The 20667-nt window shown below is 46.7% G+C and overlaps 1 protein-coding gene across 4 annotated transcripts in view; it reads right to left on the reverse strand.

Moving 5' to 3' along the window:
* The window catches only part of GATAD2A (GATA zinc finger domain containing 2A), a 68228-nt gene that overhangs the window by 35757 nt on the left and 11804 nt on the right, over window positions 1–20667 (reverse strand). The window contains exon 1 of one of the 4 annotated variants that reach the window (XM_075037834.1): window positions 18169–18339. The exons of 2 other annotated variants lie outside the window; for them this stretch is intronic. The gene's annotated coding sequence lies outside the window, so the exon portion shown is untranslated. Of the gene's footprint in view, window positions 1–18168; window positions 18340–20667 lie in introns of those variants that run through there. One more of the 4 variants, XM_075037833.1, reaches the window with a different exon arrangement.

The raw sequence follows: 20667 nt of genomic DNA on the forward strand, positions 1-20667 counted from the left end.
TACCTCTTGGACAAAAGCAGCACAGGTCCACGTGTGCGTGCAGGAGAATGCCACTTGAAGACACATCTTCAGAAAGAAACTTGCTGCTTTTAATTTGTCCAACAAGCCAGCAGGCCCCTGGACAAGCATTTTAATAACTAGTAAGATGCAGCCAACAAGGCAGTATTTGTCCAATGTTACCTACATAAAAGTAATATTACTTAAGCAGCAGGAACATTAAGAGATGCAAACAAAGAGAGTCATCTTTGGAAGTGATACCACAGTCACATGCATGCTCACACATGGGCTCAGTTCAGCAACTTAGTGACAATTTGGTATTTTCACTTAAGGGACATCAGAGCAAGTTTTATTGCCAAGCTGGATTCATTGGCTAAATACAGTCAGAGGTTTTGCTGGGGTACACCACCACCCACACCCCATAACACAGATGAAGTCAGTTGTCCCCCTGTTCCTGGTCCCACTTGAGACTACATCACCGTTTGCTGCAGAAGCTTCCATGAATTTGTACATAAGCAGAGAATGAAGGGGGAAACAACTTCTTAGAGAAATTTTTGTCCTGTAGGACAGCATATAAAAATAATTCTAAAAGAACATGCTCATGTGTTTTATCTGCTTCTTATTCCAGAAAGAGTTCTGACAGCCGATGCTTGTTTATGCTTTACAAAAATCCTTTTATGAGCCTGTACATACAGTGTGTGATATCCAAACCTTCCTTCTCCCTCTCTATGGAAACACCAAGGGAAGAAACCCACAGCCAGCACACGCTGGTCAGTTAGAAAAATCAACTAGTTTTGCCATACTAGTGGATTGGTAGGTACCTGCACCAGCAGCACATGCCAAGTCAAAAGCCTCTTATCGCAGCCTGCTTTTACACAGCACATAGCAAATAATCAGTTGACAGCCACAATTTTAGCAGCGGGTCTTGCACAGGGCTGTGCACGCTGACACAACGTCGTGTCAGCTCTCGGGGCAGATGGCAAGAGGCGCTGGGCTGTAGGTGGAGCACAGTAATTCATGCACACTAGCTGCCAAGACGACTCCTTGGAAGCTCGGCCTCTTATTTCTGCTAAGCCACCAAGAACTGAGTCATTTCCCTCCTCAAAAAGTTGCAGAGTTATTTTCTTTTGTCCAGAAGGCAGGACAACAGCTCACTGACTTCTAGTCCTCCTCTCTGGACAATGGAAAAGGGCTATAAAGGGTCACCCCTCTGACACCCACCCGAGGATCAAACTGTCCCCCCCTCAACCAAACTCCAGCAAGCTCAGAGGTCATCTTGTCCCAAAAGCTGGGAGATTGTGCCCAGTCCATCTTCTCTGTTTTACTATTTTAAGCACCCCAAAAGGTTCCAATAGGTTAAACAAATTGCTACAAAAGTGCAGATATAGAAACTTAATGAATGGATATGCAACTGTATTCTGGTCCCTGATTAGCTATCTAGAGGGCAGGTCTTGCTAATTATAGCTCATCCTATTAGTCCAATGCTTTTCTAATTAGAAGCCCATTGAAAACCACTGCAATAGCTACTTCAGTATCTTCAGCAGTGCTATAAAACTCGACAGATACAGCAGGACTTCCATGCTGCTCCTCGTGCATCTGGCCTGGACACAAACAAACAGTTCTTCATCGTGGAAGATGACAAAAAGCAACACACACAACACACACCGCGTACCGGGTCGTGACAAGCACCATGGCACAACCACGGTAATTGGTAGTTAGGACACTATTGCAGCAAGCAGGAAGCCACAAGTTGTAACACTGCTGGGGGGGGGGGGGGGGGCGGGGAATAAATTTAAAAAAAAATAAAAAAAAATTATTCTGCCTGGTAGAGGTAATTGCTGAACAGGACTGGTAAAGGTCTCAGTGGGAGGGGAGGATCCTCCAGGCATCAGCTCTGCACCGGCTCAATCTGAAGCTGGCTCAGCTCTGCCGGGAGGACGGCACACAAGGCACCTCCAGCACAGAAGAAGCCTGCGTTTTACAAAAAGTTTTCCCCAACAAACAGGTATGTGAATGAGCTTGGCAGCAACCTCACATCAGAGTGCTCCCCGTGTTTTGGAGGAGTTCAGCAGAGATCGCTCCTTCCGACGTGCTCTGGACGTGGGAAGCCTAAGCTACCGAATCGTATTTCTGAGGCTCTGGCCAGCCTCCATTTTTAATGAACTGTAGCATTAAACTCCCATAGTGCTCGTGTCATGGGACTAAAATAGTTTTCATCTTGCAAGGACACCAGAAGAGCAGTTTAACCGCTTCACTGCCATGGGACGCTGGCGGCGCAGGACCAGGGCCACCTCTCATGCTGACCCACATTCAGCACGTGGAAGTTTCCACTGAAACCCAACAGACCGCCGGCAACGAGCTGCCCGGGGAGGCAGCAGGCGCCACGGCCCCAGATCCTGCTCCAGCTCCCACTCTCTGTCGCTCTGCGGCTGGCTCCATCCACGGCTTAGCCTTCTCCTGCATCTCCAAGATGGGAAGTTCGCTTTATGTGGCACACGCCACTAAGGAAAAAAGGTTAAAATGCTTATAAGAATATTTTGAAAGATTAATTTTTAAAGCATCTGTTCAGGGAACCTCCTAGGAAGCAGGCAATAAACAGTTAAAACTCGGAAGTGAAACTCTGTCCAGTTTTGACGGCACTTCCATCAGAAAGAAAAAGCCACCGCAGAAGAAGCGGAGTGTGTAGCTGGGCACCAGAGCCACAGGTACGGTGTGCTTGGTGCAAAGCTGCTGTCGTCCAAGGGCACCAACAGGGCTCTGCCAGCACGTGGGGACACCACACACTACCTGTCTTGTAGGTCCTGCATCGGCTCCTCCACTGTCCAAGAAAACGAAGTCTTTAGTACCCTATCACTCTGCAATTTCTTTCAAAGGTTGCATGTTTCATTTAAAAAGAACTCTGGCTCTCATTCTGATGTAGCAACTTTTTAAAACCGTAATAAGTGAAATGTTCAAGAAATTGAATAGGCACTGGACTGAACAGTATCTCTTCCTAACTCGCCAGAACAGAAATCAGATTTGTTTGCTCAGAGCCTACTTTGTCACTCATGAAGTTTTTCTTTTCTATGAAATGATGATGAAAGCTGTAGATCAGAATACTAGGGACCACATTTTTACCAACATTGCTGAATCCCATCAACACTACCTAGAAAAATTATGATCCAGTAAAATTCAAGAGAGATTTAGCCTGCAAAACAGGGTTTTAAAAACATTAAATTTTCAGAATAAGACAGGCTATGGATTCTCTAAGAAGATTAAGGCATGGAAACTATGACACAGGTACCACAGTTTAGCACTACTGCTGTACATACCTCCTCAAACAACCGAGATAAGAAAACTTTTGTACTTTTTGGAAGGCTAAGTGAACTGGTCAGCAGGAAAAAAAAAAGGAGTCACATTTCAATTTAAGTATTGACAGTCAAAGGGCTAGCTTCTGTCTCATGTGTTCAGGCTTTACTTCCATGAACATTTTTGAATACAAGAGTAAAGTCTTCAAAGACTTTATTGGTCTAGAAGGAAAACTTGAAGTATCAAATTAGGGTTTTTTTAAGCACCTAAGTATCAGTTGAAAGCATTTTTGTACGCTCCAAAAACACAGACTCCTCCCTGCACGCATCTCAACAGAATTATAGGAAGAGCCATTGTATAGAAATAATAGTCATGGTGCACGTTTTCACTACAGCGTAAGCAACCATCATGGAGTGGAAAAGCTCTTCTCCTGCTTTTTACGAATGTGCCGATCCATTCTGTACCTGGCATACTGTCATGGTTTAACCATTGGTATCCTTCTCCAAATATTCAAGCATTGCTTTTTAACTACTGTGTGCCTAAAGATTCAGGTGAAAGCTGCCAAAACACCCTGCATACCCGCTCTTCAGTTTTAGCCTCTCTACAGTGAAGTACCACCTTGTAGGAAGGGAAAAAAGCTCCTTTCAGATGCTCATTAATACCACCACTACCCGTTTATTGTGTACAAGTCAGATTGCAAATAAAACCTGTTACAAATTAAGAGTCTCTCCCACTCACTCCTGAATTCCTGTGCCAGAGATAAAACATGCGACTCCCCTCCTGGGCCATCGATAGCATTTATAATTACACCCTTCAGATCAATGCTTGCGTTCACAGGGCAGGGAAACCAGGGCCTGTAGTAACCCTTTAGTTAAGCCGGTCCGCAGACGGGGATCACACGCTGCGCCAGCCGGCGAGGGCATCGTTTGAGACAGCAGCAGAAAGTCAGATATAGAAAAACTACTTACTGGCAACAGCTGTTCTTCAAGCATGTCACCCCAGCATGTCCTTCTTTTGGAGAACGCTTATTTTCCAGCATTTGTTCTCTACTGGATACCAAGTGGATACCATGGGCTGCCAAATCACATGGAAGTGCACACAGGCCTTCAAGGAGAAGCCCTGCCTTTACTTCTGGATCTGGAAGAGTATGATCTACTAATTACACTAGCTACACTGCACCCATACAGATCTTGACACCACTTTAGCAGAACTAGAGTTCAGCTTTACTCTGCCCTCTCAAACCCTGCCATTCACATACACCAGCGTGCAGGAAAACAGGAAATCTCAGAGTAAATTTTCTCCAGAAAATCCAGGCTGAACCTTTTAAAAAAACCTGGTATAATCTAACCTCTTGCAATCAAAACTTACTGTTTTGAGACCAAAGTGCAAGTGCATTTCAACTTCTCTTGTTCCTTAGTCTAGAGTATCTCAGTGGTAATTACGTTAGCAAACTCCTTCCTCCCTCCCCAAACAAGCCCCATGATCTACCTGTGCTTTTACTGAGATTAGCCAGAATTCAGCCAAGTGTGGATACCTGGAAGATGCAAAGATAAAGAGGCTCCAATAATGCAGTTCAGAAAGAGAAATCAACGCTAACTGCAATTTTTTTTCTTCCAGGAAGCCTTGCTATTCAAGACCTTGCAAATCTGGCTTTCTGTAACCAGAGCCTGGAGTACCCAATTACTACTGTCCTGGTCAGCAGTTCAGAATGCCGAAGCGAAGCGCCCACAGCAAATGCAACAGAGTTTACAGATGCTACGTGGAAAATGCAACACTGGCTAGCCCTGCGCGGAGTCCCAAGTCAGCACAAAATGGAGTGCATTTCTCTGCAGGTTGATTCAGAAGATCAGGCAGGCTCAAAATACCCAGATCACGATTTGGTTGGCTACTCATGAATAGAAACACCCATGATTGTCTAGGGTTGCACCACTACGGGCTCTAGCAGACACAAGCATGCAGCTTGCTTTTCACTCATAATACAATTTATGTCTTCAAATGGGGGTGGGGGGGGCAGGTTCCCCAGCAAAACTCTGAAAAAACAGTTATTCCTCAAAAAGTCCACAGGAAACAGCTCTAAGACTCTTGAGTTCCATAAAAGTAAGAACAATGTGTTATAAAGTGAGCTACAAAAGCTGATATTTCTAGATAAAGTTAACCTTAGAGCAACCCTTTGGGTAGACCAGTTTTGTTTTGCTTTGGTTTTGAGAGTGATATTCCCTTGTACAGAAGCATTTAAGCAATGTCCTCACTCAAAGGAACAAAGATGTATGATAAAGAATTAGGAAAGTCCATGAGTGAAACAGAGAGAAAGTATTATTTTTGTCATTAATTTTACAATTAGTAGTTTAAACTGTGAAACAGGAGTTAAGTCAGAGAAAGGATGAAACCACTGATTAAGAGGCTGCACTGGAGCCAGGTCCAAACAGTTTTATACATCTGTTTCACATCTATCCAAGTTAATCTTTGTAATTACTATATGGGTAGACCTGACTCATTAAATCAAAATCTTTGCAAGAAGCTGACTTGCAGGAACAACAAAAAACACCCTGCATGTCAGAGACAGCAGCCAAGCAGCAGACATGAACAAAGCAGCAGTGCCCGTTTCAAGAAGAGGAACTATAGTATCTACTGTTAAGCAAAAGGAGAGAACACCAAGAAGAGCTAAAAATAGATTCAAGTGTTTTGGTTTGGGGGTTCTTTGTTTTATACATAGCACAGTTTGAACTATTTTTCAGTTACTCTGTATTTATGGCCAATTATGTTGATCCTCACCCAGGGCCAAGATCTATTGGATTCACGGCGTGAGCACGAAGGGTTCCTATCACCGGAATATTCGTCATCCAGATCAATCCAGATCAACAATGCCAGCTCTGCGACTCTGACACTGCAGGACAGACATTTCCTTCAAGATGACTGAGCCTGTCCAACCATCCTCCATCCACAGCGAGTAGCTGCAACGGACTGGTTTTAATCAAAGTGCAATCTAATCACCTAATGGTGCCGGTCTCTGTGGATTGTTGTATAAACATGTTTTTCAAGAACTGGAATTACTATCTTCTGTTTTCAGATGTAGAATATATTTTTTTACAGAGGAAGGGGGTGTCTCTCTTCTATGCAAAGAGGCAGCATTATGAAATGCATTTGCAGAACTGTTTGGCAGAATATTAAACAGGGGAAGAGGGATGTGTGCATGAATTTATCACCTCCTTCACTGAGTGCCCAACAACCCCAAGGAAGAAGACTGGAAAGCTCTGGATCTCTCATTAGGAGACAGAGACGGAAATGAGTGGCAACGTCCAATAAAAAAAAAAAAAAAGCAGGTGGCAAATTGTTATTTCTAGCTCTGGTGAAAAAAAAAAAATCGGTTCTACTTTCATCATCGAGTAAGATGTGCTTTTTGCATGCATCATATTTGCTCAGGAATGCCATATTTGGGGGCTTGCTTTCATCTACTTCACTGATGCTCACTGCTGCAATGAGGCTTTGCTGTGCTCTGCAGGCAGTTTGTGCTCACCAAGTGCCAGTGACTTTAATTGGGCAACCTGGCATCAACTAAAATATGATAACTTGATTCCTCCTGAATAGTATGGTTTGTGCCTACCTGGCTTTAGCATCAGCTACTGGAAACACAGTAGTAACCTTTTTTTTTCTTTTTTAATTTTTGGGGGGGAGCTCAAGATACCATCCTCCACTAATGACACATTCTTAATCTCAGTTGTAGGAGTACAGTAATAACCCATAAGCTAATAATTTTGTAGCAGCAATTTTAGTTTCCCCAACTATATTATTTAAAAACCTAACCGAGGGTGTGTGTAGAGAATGACACCGTTCAGAAATCCAAATAAGGGAATGAAATGGCAGCTTGGCAGGGACCCAGTGGCCACACCTATTTACAGGGGAAGCCGAGCACAGCCACCATCATTAATTAATTCAGAAGCCTCGGCACACAAAACTTGATCTGGATGCACACTGCATCCCCCACCTGAGATCAAAAGGGAGCACTGCACGCTGAACATCATAAGCCATGCTTGCACACAGCCATGTCCATATAAAAATAAGGAAGGCTGTGGGGCTGATGTTTAGCCCCTGGTCCTGCAGTTAGAAGGGAAAAGGAAACAAAAGTTGTCATTATCACCCATAGGATCTAGGGGTTTTTTTAATCTTGAGCAAGCCTAACTACTGGTAAGAAACCTGTAAGGGTCCCTCGACCCAGAAGAAGCAATAGGCAAACGGATACCAAAGATGAGCAAGACAAGATTTAGACTCTCGGTTACTTCAAGTGGCTTTATGTAAAACAACATCTAACTTCCACAAAAACATGAGAGCATTTTGAGTAGAAAACAACCAGAGGTGTCACAATTACAACAAACCACATTTTGCAAAGGAGATGATCTTATCTGGTTTGCATATCTAAATGTCCTAAGGGATCAATAACATGCGCAATATTAAAATGAGTCTTATTTAATTACTTCTATAGTCTTCATCATCATAATTCTCAGGCACCTCACAGAAATAAGTTACCCATCAGGTCTTAACTGACAGGATTCACATGCTTTTGTTCCCCAAGCCACTTCTATCACTTAAAGGTCCTGGCTGCTTGTTAAACCATCATCTTCAGGTTTAAAAACACTTTTTGGTAGCAAAAGGAATTAATACATCCCTCTCTGGATACCTTTGCTAAAGGAAGGAGAAGCAGCAGAGGAATCTTAAATATCTTCAACAGAAACTAATGGAATAAAGATTGCAGGTAACAAGTTTGGAGGTGTACTCTGCCTCCCAGATCCCAGCTTTCCTGCAGAGCAGAGAAGTGTACAATCACAATCACAAAGTTTGCAATATTTATTTAAAGATGTCACGTAACAAGTTTACTTTCTTCAAAACTTAAGAATTTTAGAGCTTTTCCCGCCATAGAATACCTTACATATGTGTCATATACCAGACCACCCCCAAAGACACTGTGCTTTCCACCTCCTATTCTATGTTACTGATTAATTTTGCTTTCTTTTTGACTGTTAATAAACTTTCCCACAAACAGTATTTCCAAAATATATTAAGACCTATTGATATAATAATCAAGAAGTTTCTCTTGGTGATCCTCCTATTCGATCCTGCCAGCAGTAACAGTACCTACATATTAGCAGTCTTTCATGAACTGCAAGACATTAATTTAGTGCTAGCCTTAACTGTAAGGGCTACCTACTATCTTGGAGCATAACTTTAATGAAAATTAGAATTATGTGTAGCCAACCTGGATTAGTCTTGAGCTGAGCTTCTGAAAGTTATACAAGGATTACTTTTCAAGTTTTATGGACAATGTCATCTCCTTGCTGGGATCTTTCCTTTCGGAAGAAGCTACACCATGAGCTACAGTCTTCTTGCAGTATCATCTGCTTTCAGGAACAGGTATAGAAAAGCTGTTACAAATGTCATCTTCCTCTCCGCCCCCCGCAACTGCAAAAGTGAATCTGAATTTTAAAAGGGCCTACGACATCAAATTCCTGTCACATTTATAGAGTTAATCAAGGCGTTAAAGGCACACTTCTCCCTGGTGCATGCATGGCCCAGAAAGGAAGGATACTGCCCACAGAGCATCAGCTCTTCATGAGCACAACGCACAGATGGAGCAAAGCTTCATTGGATACCCTCCACAGATACCAAACAAAAGCAAGCAGCTTTACTATGAGGCAAGGGTTCTTCCACTACCAAAATAACTAAGCGCTTGCTTTCAAAGACTATATCTCAAGCCTTAAAAACAAACAAGCAAGCCAGCAGAAAGCAAAATTGGAAGCCCACACTCCAGAGCATCCTACAGAGCATAATGCTAGCACCATACCTGCAACTGGCACATATGTAATTTCACTATTTTACAATGAAAACCTGAAAATGTTAGATTTATATTGTGTACAAATCTCAATAGGTGGTTCAGCGTGTTTGTACATACCACAACACTAGGGACACATGCACAACTGCAGTACCTAATTCTCTTGGAGACAGGATTTTCTAAGATCCTATTAAATATGAATGCCTTCAGTTTACTTCCTCTAATTCTTGCAAGCATTTCAAAGCTCGTGATCACATGGCTATTTCAGCAAATGAACATAGTGGGCATAGCTCACAGGCTATGGCAAGGAAGTTGCTCCTACTTACAGCAATAGGTAAATCAGCATTAGCATGAGATCTAATAATTCCATTTTCTGACTCACTTTAGTACCTGGAAAGTCTTCAGTATTTGTAGCATAAAACAGACTAAGAGAAAAGCCATTACTGACCATCTTCAGCAATACTTTTCCTATGAAACAGTCACAAAAGTGACTTTGCTGCTGCAATGAGGCTTGCCCTGTTTCAATGGCATCCCACACTGGTGCTGGGCTCCGTTTAGTCCAGCCACGCTCTGGGCATTTACAAAACTGTTTTAAGAAAGCCTGCTGCTAACACCTGTCTCAGCCATAGGGTAATTGTCTGGTCTGCAGGAGATGTAGTTTCAGCAGCCAACATTGACAAGAGTCTCTCCATCTAGATCAAGTTAGGAAACAAGTAACAAGTTAACCAGCATCACTCAATTGGAAGTATTCTATTGCATTTAAAAAAACACAAGGAAAAAAAAAAGAAAAGCTTTCTTGAATGCCAACTCCTATTGTCTTATAGGTAGTAAAATTGGGTATTTATAACCCAAAGTGAATGAGACAGGTCATGTCAAAATCAATTTCAAGACTAACTGAAAACTCAATCAAGGCTTCATTTTTTTTTTTTCCCATTGAAAAGCTACAAAATAAGACTTTGTTCCCTCAACTCCAGCAATCTGCCACTTCAATGCAAAGACCCCATCATAAACTCCTACTTATTTTGGATATTTAACAAAGAAGGGAAAAAACCCCAACAAACCAGACTGTCTTGAGATCAGCTCACTCTTAGCTACATACCTATGACCATGTTCATCTGGTCTCCCATCAAATATGATTAAAAAAAAGCCACCCTTTTGAGATGCCATCTAACATTCTTAGTTGTTCTTACCCACTTTTGTCAGAACTTTGAGTAACAACATTTACTGTTAAAGAATTAGTAATTATGATAAAAAGAGTTAGCGGAACCTCTTCCCGGCAGGCAAGGCAGAGTATCTATTTCCATACTCTCTGCTGGAACTACCCACATTACTTACACAGTGAAACAGCAATGAGTTATTTTTCACTTCATGGTGTGCAAAAATAAGAACGTATCATACAGTCTCACTTGCTACTAGGTGTTTTAGAAACTTCCTCAGGTACCTGACTTTTAAAATATCCATTTATATTCAGCTGAAGATACTGGAAGTGGGGGGAGAGGGGGAGGAATGGTGTTTACTTCATGTCAGGGCTTATCTCCTGCCTTGGGGGAGTGCTCTTTTATAGGCTTCTTTTTTTTTTGTTCCCATCCCTCCAGCTCCCATTCACACAGCTGGAGTGAGGGTAACAAAAAGCACATATTGTTATGGATGACTGGAAGTGCAGTGGACTGCCTCCCGACTGTGGATCCATGCAGCTTGGGCTACTGGGTCCAGAGTGATTTGGGTATAACTTTTTAATTTAGTTTGATTCGTGTTTATACAGGAATAAGCCCAAGTCAGAAGGTGACGCATAAGACACCAAAACCAGAAGACGAAGAGCTCACACACTGATCCCTTTCATGCTGCAGCAGAGTTCACTACAGGGCACTGCAAATTAGCAGGGAAACTGCATTCAAGTTATTAGTCACCTCATAATTGTTAAAGGAATTGGAGACCAACTCTTCTTCCAAACATGGCAGGAGTAAAGCCTTTCCGGCAGAGCTTTAACTTAATGCCAGATCATCTGGAATACCAAACTTGCCAACATCTCCAAAGAGGCAAGTCACGGCCAAACTACCTCACCTAGAGAGTCACCCAAAACCAGTCATGAAAACTCCTTTACTCTTGCAAACGCTGGTTTTTGGGGTTTTTTTTTTTTTGGTTTGTTTTTCCTTTGGGAGAGAAGAAGGGGGGAGGGAGGCGAAAGAGCAGGAAAAGAAACAAAGAAGTAGGAGAATGAATAGAGGCTGAAATGCTTAACTCACTCTTAAGAGTAAAAAAAGTCAAACACAGAATTTAGTAAGAATGAATACAAACAGAACAGATTGATATAAACTCAGAGATGTGCATGTTAAATAGCTCTTTGATACCTAAACAAGACTTGAAACTCCTGGAACGCTTTAACACTCCAATCATTTCCATGATACAGACCATTTGACATATTCTGCTTATTGTGAGCAGCACCTGATTGAGTCACAGAGGACTTCTAAATGGGAAAGGACCCCCATCAGGTCTGGGTCAGCGGATCAGTTTGTTTTGTGCACAAACCAGAAGTCGGAGTGAGGACTCAAGGAGTCCAGTCGATGCCCAAGGGCCCTCCAGGAAGGACAGCGGTGGGAGGAGAAACAGCCTTCCGAAATTGAGCCTTCTTAAAAATAAAAGACAAAATAAACATGCCTGATCACAAGCTTCCACACATCTTGGTTAAAGGCACACAGACTTGACCCTGCTGCCAGGAGAGACCCACCAGTTATAAGGGATGTAGAGGAAGAAATTCTGCAGAGCTCGAAAACTCACCCAACTTGTGCACGTCACCTACAAACACACAAAATCCTGAACATGAGAGTCAGGGGCGAACTCCCTGCTTCCCTCAGTCTAGGGTTTGCCAACTCCCCATTAGACACGTGACACTCCTTCCCCGTATTTGTCTGGCCTTCAGCATCTGCGGCTGGCTGTTAAATTTTACTCTCCTAGACCTTTCAAATGTTTGGATTTCCTAATACAACAAACTGGCATTGCAGATCATGAGGTAAACCTGACGACCCTTTTCGCCCTCTTTTCATCTTAAGTCCTACCAGCAATTCTCATTTGAAAAACAAGATGGCATGGGTTAAACAATCTCAGAGATAAAAGCTAAAGAAGATGAAGACTAAAATAAGAGGAACTGCTGTTATAAGCCACATTTTGCATCCTTCGTTTGTAACACACGCTTATACCCATTTTGCAGATGGGATAACCAAGGCATAGAGAGGTTTAAGTGACTTACCCAGGGCAATATAAAACTTCTCCTCCAGGGATGACGGGGAGGCAAAGGTAATGGTGAGAACAAGCTACCACAGCACACAGGACATCAGCTGTCCCGAGCAGTGTGATTTCAAGATGCAATAACAGGGACAAACACCTGGCATTGCCTACCCCACCTCCGAGCTCCACTGGATCCAACAGCTCCGGCCAGACACCGACCCGCTGCTGACCAGTGCCATTCTGTGCTCAAGCTGCAGCGCTGAACTGAGTCAAACCCTACTGATAATAAAGACGAGGAGGAGAGAAAAGGGCATTGCTACAGCTGCACATAGCAAAGGTTTTCCACTTTCTGCCTTACTTCAGTACGTTGAAACAGCAATACATTCAAACATTTTTGCTTCAGAGTCAACACATCAAAAGCGGACAAAACTTTCTTGCTAAACCTTGATTTTCTCCCATACAATCCAAAGGGCCTAATCAGTTTTTTTTCTTTTTCCTTCCAAATGCCCTTGTCACTCCAAGAGAGTGAGCTGTGCTCATGAAGCAAGAGTCACGACACTGCTTTCCAGCCTCCCTTGCACTAGAAAGAGAGGAGCATAGCGGACCACAGGTTAAAAAGCTCCAGCACAATGAAGAGGTGCTCTGTAATTAAGACATAGGAAAACTGTACAGGACAATTCCTCCCTGCCCCGTGGAAGCCGCAGTCTCCGGAGGTGATGCCAAACAGGTCACACAGACACACACACAAATGCTCACAGGTAAACAGCAGCTGTTTACTGGTGCCCTGCTGGAGAGTCCCGAGACCTGACACACCAAGAAGTCAAATACCAAAGAACACAATTAAAGGCAATGAAAGGTAGAAATGCCGGTACCTTCAGCAGTTGGGGAAGGAAGAGGAGAAGTGCTGAACAGCAAAAAGCCAACATAGGAAACTGCATATTAATAAACCTTAACCTTTGTTCTGTCCCTGTCCTATAATGCTTGCTTCGGGCAATTCACTCTCCTTTTCCCCACCTGACAATGGACATATGATTCATCTGACACTGAGGTTCACTGATGTACACAGGTCATTCAGACTGAGCAGTGCTAAGCATATAGAAAATATCACAAAGAAATGAATAACCTCAGAAATTCCAGGTGGTGCATAAGAAATAAAGCAAGAACCGCTAACCTAGCGAGGGTCAATATATTCAACAGATGTCCAGTTCCCCAGGTGAAGGGATGCCACAGAAATGCAGACAAAAGGAGGGGGAAGAAGGCTAGAAAACCCTAAAAAAAAAGGGTTCCCAAGCAAGTCTTTACACCAATCAATCATAGTATGAATGCATAAATAAGCACAATGTCTATATTTAAGTGCCAAATTCTAGCTTGTTAAGTTTTAAGGGCACAAATCTAAAACAAGCGGCATGGGTAGCACAGGGAGAGCAGGGACAGCCTGATGAAACTATCAAGAACAGACTTTCAAAGAACACCACAACTGAAAGGCTGTCCTGGAGTTTTCCAGTCCATCAGTAGCACGTTCTTCTCTTAACATTTATTTTGTTTAGTGCCAGGAGAAGAGGAAAGAGTGCTCAAGTACCATTCCCCCCCCCAATCAACAAAATATGCTAATTACATTGCACTTCGCATACTGGTCTACAGACCATGTGCTGTGATACCTCAAACATGAATAGCATTACACAAAAGCAAACGCTACTTCCCCAAGTCTAAAAATAAGTCTACCATATTTTCAGATACCACAGTCTCCCAGAACATTTGGAGGGGGGAAAAAAACCAAACCTACTACACAGTTCTACGTTACTTAAATTATTATTGAAAGAGATATAAATTGTAAGTCAAGAAGTGCCTGGAACAGGGCTGTACTGTTGGTCATTCTAAGAGGAGGAATATAAAAAAAACCCCTCCACAACACAGTTCATTTTTCCTTTTATTTTTTAACGAGAGCTCAGCATGTGTACTTTAATTCAGAAGGGGAATGCACACACTGCCTGTTTTCTTTCCAACTTTTTTGCTGTGACCTATTTGAGCAGTACCTATACTCAGGATAAAAGCCAGTACCTGCACAGGTACATTATCACACACATGGACTCTGTACAGAGCACACAACTTCCTACCTCACAAGACACATAAAAGGGAGACACGGTGCTTTGTGAAACACGAGCAAAATAAGCACACGACTACTCCCCCCAGAATATGGCAGTAAGAAACAAAAGTATTAAAGCCTGGGGAAGAGCTCACAGTTCATACGTGCACAGTGAGTATAAAAAAAAAAGTTCTGATGCCCAAAGATTTGAAATTTTAAATGCATAAGTACACTTAATACCTACTATCAGCAAGTAACATCTAAATACTGCATGTAGAAGTTTATGGTTCAAAACATTCTAAATTTAGTCATCAAAACAGCATTTTCCACTCGAAGTTACACATAAAGCAAGTGCTCCATCAAAGCAGAAAACCTGAGCTTTGCTGACCACTACAGCACCTTGTCGATTCTGTCCTTCCCCATTTCTCGTACCAACGACTTTTCGTTGGTTGGTGACCAGCCAGGGATTTCACAACACGGACACTGTTTCAAGAGGTACCACTGAAAGCGTAAGATGATCTGAAACGTGGCCTCATCATATCTGAATGAATTTTAGACTTCGTTTTTAAAATACTTCCAGCACTATCCGAAAGATGTCAGAAGTTGACTTCCTTTATCCCAAGCATCATTCCTTCTTCTTCCCTCCTTAAAGTAGCATAGCAGGAGTGATTCCGTAAGAAAGTAAGAATGCTTATAGCCCATACAGATGGGTAGGGCTAACGAAGAGCACACCCAGAAATAGAAGTGTAAGACCATAAGACAGTAAGCCCAGAGTTCCTTCCACAGTTATAGTTCCTTTGACAGCACAGGGATAATTCCAGTTCAAACCTGAGGCTGTGCGGAGAGGTCCCTGAAAGGGCCAAACGTACCTACGTACGTGTGCTGCTGTCTGGCTGAAAAAGCGATCCAAATCCCTCATCTTGCCTTGCATAAGCCTCACAAACATCACACAATACACCAACACTGTCTGAATCTGAACCAATGATTTTAAACAGCTCCACATATGACTACCGGCCTGTAATTACTACAAAAAAGTCGTAACGCAGCTATATTAAGTTACAGTATTAGCATACTGACACTGCATCATATGCCAACAGTGTTGCATCATCACCCATTGATGCAACCTCATGACTATGTAACGCTGTTAGGGATGGTATTAGCTACTCCTCTGTGCTTCCACCTCTGAGGGAAAAGAAATAGATTCGGCTACCTCCATCCTGCTCCACTGCTGGATACTGAGTGACCACAGAGATACAACTCACTCTCTCCCAGTGAAACTCAGCAAGGCGGTTTTTACTGCAAGCACAGAACTCGGTCCTTTTTACACTCACACAAAGCTCAGCCAGAGCATGCTAACTGGCAATATATTCGCTCTTTTTCCAAGTAAAAGTTAGAAGAGCATCAGCCTGTTGCTTACCTACACACAATACATAAAGGGGTGAACTTTTACAGCCTCAACGTCACACGCCAAGCTGCGCAGCCCTCCTCATTTTCAAAACCAGATAGTTGGGGGGAAGAAAAAAAACAAACTAAACAGTCCCCAGCCCTGAAACCAGTGCCTTTTGCGATCCTATCCGAGATACTTAACCACAGAGCCTCGCTGCCTCCAGGATATCACACCCTTTTTTTTCTGTCCAGAGCTTGACAATCCAGGCGCACTGAAGGCTACGCCAGCAGCGAGTAATGGAGCGTGATGTACAGGAATACGCCGTTCCGTACGTGTCGCAATCTCAGATGGCTGTGAGGTGGCACTCGGGGGTGACACACACACACACCCCCGACAGCCAGCTCTGCCTCCCCACACACAGCATGGTCCCTGCTTATAGCCCTTGGGGGCCTATCAGCCTCCCCATGGCCCAAATGCCAGCAGGCATCAGTGCGGTATCACCGCCACATCCCAGCAGGTACCATCCCAAGATCTGGTGGGATCGACCATTTGTCACCAGAGCCTGGCCTGCGGAGTGCACGTGTACAGCAATACAATGCCCAGAAAGCCACCACTCAGTTCACTTACACAAAAAGCTTTCCACATGCTACATATCCCTTGATTTCTTACTTTCTTCTGCCATCTCCTGCCTCTGGTCCCCTACCACCTCATCCTCTCCACTAGCACATCTCTCATGACCCTGCTTCTTCCTACCCACATCTCCTTCCACTTGAGACACTGGTCAATAGTTTGTCTGGAAGAAAGCAGGGTTTCGTTCTCTTCTCCCGCTGATGTACGGCAGCTTCCAGCCTACTGGCATGTCTCTTATTCCCAAAGGCCCCTCTTCGTTTCACTTCCTGTGTGACTGCCTCTACAAGCAGCTCTGCTACCTCTGCTTCCAGCTGCATTCACAGACGGGCAAGCAAGAGAGAAACATGAAAGTCAAACACCTGCAAAAGAAGCTGGAAAGGAGGATTAGGGCCATGCCTGCAAATTAGTGCTCCGTGACAGTCACTGCTCTATGCATCAGCTTAGGAACCTCTGTCCTGGGGAAGGGGGTTTACGGGACAAAGTATAAAAATAGAAGAGTGTGGGGCAGCCAGAAAAAAGACAAGTGAAAGTAAAACCTAAGACGTATAGAGAGTGCAAAATAAAAAAAAAAGTAAGCAGATGCTCTAGAGAAGTGTGTGCATCCCGACTTGCGGGCTTCCCCGGCTTCCTCGTTCAAAAGCAGTAACCGATGCCGGACAGTTTTCAGTCGCCGGCCCCCCCGCTCCTCCACAAACGAGAGCAGCGATTCCTGGACACTCGGGAGCTCGACGCGTTCGTGCGCTTGGGCAGCGCCACTTCCCGAGGACTATCCCCACCGGGGCCAAATCCTGCCCGGCCCCTCCCGCAGTCACCGGGAACGTGCGGTAATGGAGAAAACCGGGGGCAGCTGGGCACGGCGCCCAGCGAGACCTTCACCCGCAAGCCCCCGCCGACTACCCCGTTACCGACACGACACCCGGGGGGAGGCGGCGGTTGCCTCGCACCCCCTCGGGGGTGGGGGGTCGTGGGGGCACAGCCCGGTGCACCTTGAGCCGCAGGAAGGAAGGGCGGGAGGGGACTCTTATTGTGACACGGGCCGCAGCCCGGCCGCCAGCCGGGCCAGTGCCACGGCGGGGGCTGCCCGGGGCGGGGGCTGCCCGGGGCGGCCGCTCGCCCCCCCACGCACACCCCACGCCCCCCCCCCTTGCCGCGGCCCCCGCGGGGCCGATGCCCCCGGGTCGGCGGTGCCGCCCTGCGCGGGGGGCAACGGGGTCCGGGGCGCTCCCAGCCCCGCGCCGGCCCGAGCGGCGACGGAGGAGGAGGAGGAGGAGGAAGAGGAAGCAGGCACGGCGGAAAGCTCGTAACAACTTTCCGAAACAAACGCCTCGCAGGCTGCCGTCCCAGCGCCGAACAAAAGCCGGCGGCGACCCGGGGCGCTCGGCCCCGGGCTCGGGGGGCGCGCCGCGCCGCCAAACTTTTCGTTTACCGGCGAGGATGCAGCCCGGGAGCCCCGCTGCCCCTCTGCTACCCGCCGCAGGCAGGGGCACGGATCTCCTTCGCCGGCAGGCATTAATCAATCAGTCCGCCCGACGGCTGGAGCCCGGCGGCCGGAGAGCGGGACTTTGCACTTTTCCCGGCTTAGCGAGGGCTGCCCGCCGTCCCCGCACGGCCGGGCTCTCCCGGAACTTCCCCGGGAGCGCACACGCATCCCCCGCGGCCGCCTCCCGCAAATAACTCCGCCGCCGCCTCTCCCTCCCCAAGACAATAAACCCAACGAGAACTTTTCATCTGGGAACTCACAAGCCGCGGCACCTCCCCGCTGGTCCCCGCGCATCCGGACTGCCGCCGGTCCCGCTCCCCGGCCGCCGGTTCGCTTCCCCCGCTCCTTGCCGCCCCCTTTTCCGCGCCGCCAGGGATCCCCGGCTAATCCTCTCCGCCGCGGCTCCCCTTGCCAAATAATGCGCTTCTCACACATGGAGTCGCGGCGTCACTCGGCGGAGCATGCGCGCGGCGGCCCCCGAAACACAGGGCGGCCCGTCCTGCGCCGCAGCGGCGGCGGCGGCTGGCGCGGCGCCGCGGGGACAGCGGCGGCGGCGGCAGGAGCAGCAGCAGCGGCCACACCGCGCCGCGCGGGGGCCCGGCGCCGCTTCCGGGCAATGGTGGAGCAGGTCTGTGACCCGGGGCACCATTGGCCGGAGGGGGTCGCGGCACATGGCAGGCGGGCGGGGATTGGTTGCGGCGCGGGCTGGGGGCGCCGCCGCGGGGTGCGCGGGTCCCGCCGCGGCGCCCGGGGCCACGTGGAGCGGCGGCGGTAGCGGTAGAAGCGGCGGCGGCCCCGCCGCGGCCTCCGTGCCCCGGGCCGGGCGGGTATTGTTCTCGGCGCGGCGCCGCCTCCCGGGCCGGGCGGAGGGGAGCTGCCGGGAGGCCCTGCGGTCCGGCCCGACGGCAGGACCTCCGCCGACACGGATCGTTCTCGGGGCCGCTTATCTTTTTTCCTTCCTGAGCGTCTGCAGGCGCTGATGAAGGAAACGGATAGCGGCGCGCAGCTCCCGCGGCTGCCCGGGCTCGGCCGCTCCAGCCTGCTGAAGGATACCGCGGCAAAGAGCAGGACGACGGCTGCGGGAGCGAACCGAGGGGCAGATCGCGTATTCCGGGGTGGGCTACCGATACTCGGAGGCCTTGCTAGCGAGTGCGGACGGGCGGCGGGGAGGCACGGACTCGGCTCGTTTCTGAAATCTGTCTTGAAGACAGTAAAGTCTGATGGAGACGGTCTGAGCTTCACAGATTCGGGAGAGAGACGCTCTAAGCGGCCAACGCTAGAAATAGCTATTTTCTTACACCGGAGAGCCTCAGGGTAGCTCCTACCAGTGCTGCCGACAGCTCGCAGTGGGTCAGCGAGTAGCAGAAAGCAGCCTGAAAATATCTGGAAATACTCAGAAACCCAACTCTTAGCCGTGGCGTGCACGAGGAGCGCGACTCCCGAGGCGCAGACCAAACCCGAGGGCACAAGGCAGCGCAGCGAGCCCTGCGACCTCCCTGGCACGGAGGGCAGAGCTGCGGGTGGGATGGGAGAGCAGCATTTGTGGAGTAGTCCTGCTCTCCTCCTGTCCATCTTCTCGTAGGAATACTTTAGAAGGGCTTTCTGAAGCCACGTTCACCAGATCTTAAATCCAGCAGGTAACTTAGTTGAGACCAAATTAACAGCAGAAGAAAGTCTGAACTGTTTGGGTTTTTTTTATTACCAATCCCTTTAACACACTCTCCTGATCTCTGGTGTGGTTTTCCAACTAACTGCCGTTTTTCTCCTGTCCTTCAGCAGAGGCAGCTCATTGAACGCTGTTCTCGCCCTTGTATTTCTTTGGTCTGTTAAGTATTCTCACCAGGCTGTAATCCTGGTGCAGGTCTGCCTAAGGGCGGGGGGGTGGTATATGAATAATCTTTCCAAGTTACCAAAAGACCCAAATTCTTCTAGATTTTGCGTAGCAGACTAATGCCAACGAGCCTTAAGACCTCCAGTTTGCCACATTTCTGGAGACAGGTTATTTTTTGGATGTGGTCTGTTGGCTCCTAAGCCACCAGCCTGACTACATCTTCTTCACTCAGCCCAGTAAGTCAGTCTCAGGTTAATAATTTTCACTAGGGCCATACCCCGTACTTCAGGGTCCTCCTTCCTCCCTAAGAGGAGGAAGCTTCTGGCTCCTGCAGTCGTATTTCTGACACGTTTTCTAAAACCTAGCTGAAGCATGAAGTTAAAAACGAGAGGGATGTCACAAGGAGTTAGGGAAGAAAGTTACCCCAAAAGCAATGTTCTGCCCGACCTGGTGTGCAAATGCTCCCCGACAACACGCTTCCAAGTGCGATACTTATTAAAAGCGATTTAGAAGCAGAATAATTAGCAATGGTGGTTTGGGTTTTTTTCCCCACGTTTTGATCGCTTAATTCTGAGGCTGAAAGTTACTTTATAGGGCCTGTGAAAAGACAGGGGCCCTCTTCTACCTTCTTGTGGGTTACATCCCCTAATCATACACCATATTCAAGCACAAAGGATTTCCAACAGTGATGGCTCACTCGTCTGCACCATTACTTTGCCTCCCAGTCAGCACATCATCCAGAGTCTTGCCTATTATTTTTTTTACATTAAAAATGACAGACAACCCCTTGTCAAAGACTGCAGGTGCCCTCTCAAAGAAATGCAGAGGGATAGCCAGCATAGGAAGGGAAAGCCACATCGTCACCACAACGGCTAGCGTGCTCTCCGCCTTCCCACTGGAAGCCAGCAATGGGACCAAGCGGCAAACC

The sequence above is a fragment of the Buteo buteo genome, chromosome 10, assembly GCF_964188355.1.
Source record: "Buteo buteo chromosome 10, bButBut1.hap1.1, whole genome shotgun sequence".
In the NCBI taxonomy this organism is placed as follows: Eukaryota; Metazoa; Chordata; class Aves; order Accipitriformes; family Accipitridae; genus Buteo; species Buteo buteo.